Raw genomic sequence first — 5,000 nt, 5'->3', positions numbered from 1 at the left:
TTCGACGTACTACAAAACACAATGATGAGTTTGTTCAATGGATTGGCTGATGAATTCAGATCAACAGTCGACGACCTCCAAGAAAGGATGTCCGCCATGAGCACTCGAATTGAAGTTACCATGAAAGCCGTGGAAGGTGTCACGGCTGGACAAACTAATGCAGGATCCAACAAACTAAGGTTCCCAGACCCTAGAGCCTTCAAAGGGAATCGGGACGCCAAAGAGTTGGAGAACTTCATCTTTGACGTCGAACAGTACTTCAAAGCCACAACGGCTTGTACCGACGACAAGAAGGTGACTGTAGCTGCGATGTATCTCGTAGACGACGCCAAACTGTGGTGGCGTACGAAGGTGCAAGACATCGAGGATGGATTGTGCACCATTGACTCATGGGAGGACCTCAAGAGAGAGTTGAGGGAACAATTCCTCCCCGAAAACGCAGGACACATAGCAATGGAGAAAATAGTAGCCCTAAAACACACCGGAAACATACGGGACTACGTCAGACAATTCTCAACCCTGATGCTGGATATCAGGGGTACAGCAGAGAAGGACAAGGTGTTCTTCTTTATAAATGGTCTACAACCGTGGGCCAAAACAAAGATACATGAGAACAGGGTCCAAACCCTAGCTGCCGCAATGGCCTGCGCCGAGAGACTCGTGGACTGTGGGAACGAAGCAGGATCCCAAAGAAGAGCGACACCAGCCCCAAACAATGGGGGCAAACCATACCGACCACCAGGCCATCGAAATGGAAGCCCCAACAGATCGAATGGATGGACGGATAGACCTCCTCAGAACAATCAAGCGGGGACATCTCGAGGGCCTTACCACCAAAAGAACCACCCGACGACGCCTTTGCAATGCATGCTATGTAAAGGCCCCCACAAGGTATCCTACTGTCCTCATCGGGCCTCTCTCACTGCACTCCAAGTGTCCATTCAAGAGAGCAATGAGGCAAGGGTCGAGACTTTGCTAGACAAGAAAGAAGATCACGACAACCCCCGAATGGGCGCACTCAAATTCTTGTCAGCCCTCCAACGGAAAGTCGAACCGAAGGAGATAATAGAGAAAGGGCTTATGTTCGTAGATGCCACCATAAACTCTCGACTGAGCAAGAGCACTCTGATAGACTCTGGAGCAACCCACAACTTCATTGCTGATCAAGAAGCCAGAAGATTGGGACTCACCATAGGAAAAGACCCGGGGAAAATGAAAGCTGTCAACTCCGAGGCCTTGCCTATTGTGGGAGTTTCCAAAGGAGTCCCCTTCAAAATAGGGGATTGGACTGGAGAGCTAGACCTTGTCGTGGTTCGCATGGACGACTTTGATGTGGTACTTGGGATGGAGTTCCTCCTAGAACACAAAGTCATCCCAATGCCATTGGCAAAATGCTTGGTGATCACCGACCGTAACCCCACAGTAATACCTGCAAGCATCAAGCAACCAGGTAATCTTCGGATGATCTCGGCCATACAGCTGAAAAGGGGACTCGCACGAGAGGAACCTACCTTCATGGCCATACCACTGATAGAAGAGGCAACCACCGAAGAGACTGTCCCAGAGGAAATCAAGGATGTATTAGACAGCTATACCGACATAATGCCAGAGAGTCTACCACAAACACTACCACCTCGTCGAGGCATTGACCACGAAATCGAACTCCTCCCCGGGGTTAAGCCGCCCGCAAAGAATGCATACCGGATGGCTCCACCCGAGCTAGCCGAATTGAGGAAACAACTAGACGAGTTGCTGAAGGCGGGATTCATTCGCCCGGCAAAGGCCCCTTATGGAGCCCCCGTACTATTCCAGAAGAAGAAGGATGGGACGTTGCGTCTGTGCATAGACTACAGAGCCTTAAACAAGGTGACAGTACGCAACAAATATCCTCTGCCGATAATATCTGATTTGTTCGACCAACTTCACGGGGCCAAGTACTTCACGAAATTGGACTTACGATCGGGATATTATCAAGTACGTATTGCCGAAGGGGACGAACCCAAGACGACGTGCGTAACAAGATATGGGGCCTTCGAATTCCTAGTAATGCCCTTTGGCTTGACAAACGCCCCAGCTACGTTCTGCACGTTGATGAACCAGGTTTTCTACGAATACCTGGATCAGTTCGTCATAGTATACCTCGATGACATTGTTGTTTACAGCACAACCCTCGAGGAACACAAAGTGCACTTGAAGTTAGTGTTTGACAAGCTCCGGCAGAACCAGCTGTATGTGAAGAAGGAGAAATGTGCATTCGCACAAACATGCATCCACTTCCTTGGACATGTCGTCAGATGTGGACAAATCAGTATGGATAGCGACAAGATAAAAGCTATCCAAGAATGGAAGGTTCCTACTTCCGTATCTGAGTTGAGGTCCTTCTTAGGACTAGCCAACTACTATAGGCGGTTCGTCGAAGGGTTTTCACGACGAGCCGCCCCATTGACAGAGCTGTTGAAGAAAGACCACCATTGGTCGTGGTCGAAGGATTGTCAAATGGCCTTTGAAAATCTGAAAACAACCATGACGAGGGGTCCTGTCCTCGGGTTGGTTGACGTCACAAAGCCATTTGAAGTGGAAACCGATGCTTCCGACTTTGCTCTCGGTGGGGTCCTTATTCAAGAAGGTCACCCCATCGCTTACGAAAGTCGAAAGCTCAACGATGCCGAACGAAGATACACTGTCTCCGAGAAAGAAATGCTGGCTGTAGTCCATTGCCTTCGAGTCTGGAGACAGTACCTCTTAGGATCGCAGTTCGTAGTGAAGACGGATAACAGCGCCACTTGCCACTTCTTTGATCAACCAAAATTAACAGCAAAACAAGCCCGGTGGCAGGAGTCGTTGGCTGAATTCGACTTCAAGTTTGAACACAAAGCGGGAAAGAGTAATCAAGCAGCCGACGCGCTGAGTCGGAAGGGCGAACATGCGGCCCTGTGCATGTTAGCCCATATTCATTCAAGTAAGATCGACGGATCGATGCGCGACATCATCAAGGAACATTTACACAAAGACCCATCGGCCAAAGCCGTTGTCGAACTAGCTAAGGCTGGAAAGACACGGCAGTTTTGGGTTGAGGGGGACCTCCTAATAACCAAAGGAAACAGATTGTACGTCCCAAGAACGGGGGAACTGAGGAAGAAGCTCATTCAAGAATGTCACGACACCTTATGGGCCGGACACCCGGGATGGCAAAGAACATACGCCCTAATAAAGAAGGGGTACTTCTGGCCAAACATGCGAGACGACATCATGCAATACACCAAGACGTGCCTCATCTGCCAACAGGATAAGGTCGAGAAAGCCAAAGTCTCTGGACTCTTGGAACCTCTACCTGTGCCAACAAGACCCTGGGAAAGTGTATCTCTGGACTTCATAACACACCTCCCAAAAGTCGGGGAATATGACGCCATCTTGGTTATTGTGGACCGGTTCTCAAAATATGCGACGTTCATCCCCACTCCCAAACTATGTTCGGCGGAACTCACAGCCCAACTGTTTTTCAAACACGTTGTAAAGTTATGGGGCATTCCGTCGAGCATCATCAGTGACAGGGATGGCAGATTCATTGGGACATTCTGGACTGAGTTATTCGCTTTCTTGGGAACAACCTTGAACATCTCCTCGAGTTATCACCCTCAAACCGATGGACAGACAGAACGGTTCAACTGCTTGCTCGAAGAATACTTACGTCACTTCGTCGACGCTCGCCAAAAGAACTGGATACAATTGTTAGATGTCGCCCAATTTTGCTTCAATTGTCAAACAAGCTCGTCTACAGGGAAGAGTCCCTTTGAAATTGTAAGTGGACGACAACCGGCCTTACCCCATATTATTGATCATCCTTATGCAGGAAAAAACCCTCAAGCTCACAACTTTACAAGAGAATGGAAGCAGACGACAGATATAGCCCGAGCATATTTAGAGAAGGCTTCCAAGCATATGAAGAAATGGGCGGACAAGAAGCGTCGCCCCCTTCATTTCCGTGCAGGAGATCAAGTCCTTATCAAGCTGAGACCAGAACAGATCAGGTTTCGTAGCCGAAAGGACCAGAGATTAGTTCGTAAATACGAAGGCCCGGTTGAAGTCCTTAAAAAGATTGGGGCTACCTCCTACCGAGTTGCACTCCCCGCATGGATGAAAATTCACCCCGTCATTCATGTGAGCAACTTGAAGCCCTATCACCCTGATCCAGACGACGACCATCGAAATACAACCACAAGACCGAGCATCGATCTGAAACAAAAAGAAACAAAGGAAGTGGAAGAGATCCTAGCCGACAGGGTTAGGAAGATAGGAAGACCTGTACGGACGATTCGTGAATTCCTTGTCAAATGGAAGAATCTCCCTACAGAGGAAACAAGCTGGGAACGCGCCGAAGATCTGAACTCCGCCGCCACCCACATCGCAAGGTATGAAAGTAGTCGGTTGACGGGGACGTCAACCAATTAGGTGGGGGAGGATGTCACGGTCATGCCTGTCCAGGGCCTGTTGCCCATGGCCGCATGCCCATGACAAGCCAAACCCTTGTCATGTCTTTTCATTCTAGTGTTTTTCCCTTTGTAATTCTAGAGCGTATGACACCTCAAGAAAATCATGTCTAGGCCTGACAGAACTAAAATGGCCCAGAATGTACTATAGGGGGATATGACTAGTCGTCAACTTCTCCCTACCCAAGGTTATATATGCTAAGCCGTTGTTATCTTTCTCTTGCTTGCTTATATAACGTCTCTTTCTAAAATCTCTCTTTCAAAAATCTCTCTCTCTCCTCGTTTTCTAAAACCTTCTTTTAAAACCGAGGCTAGAGGCTCGACCGTACGTCGCTTGGCCGTAGGCGACGCAAGAACAAATTGGCTTAACTCACTTGTCGCTGGAAAGTGAGTGCCGCACAATCGCTAGTCCGCTGCCTTCGAAAGTGCGATTGTGTCACCCTGCCCCACCTGCGTGTTCCCGCGTGCGCGCGCCCCCCGCCCCGCCTCGCCCGCGTGCTCCCGCCTGCGCGC

Source organism: Cucurbita pepo, unplaced genomic scaffold (genome assembly GCF_057944985.1).
Source record: "Cucurbita pepo subsp. pepo isolate OVF unplaced genomic scaffold, ASM5794498v1 scafford_33, whole genome shotgun sequence".
Taxonomy (NCBI): Eukaryota; Viridiplantae; Streptophyta; class Magnoliopsida; order Cucurbitales; family Cucurbitaceae; genus Cucurbita; species Cucurbita pepo.
This window is presented reverse-complemented; position numbering follows the sequence as displayed.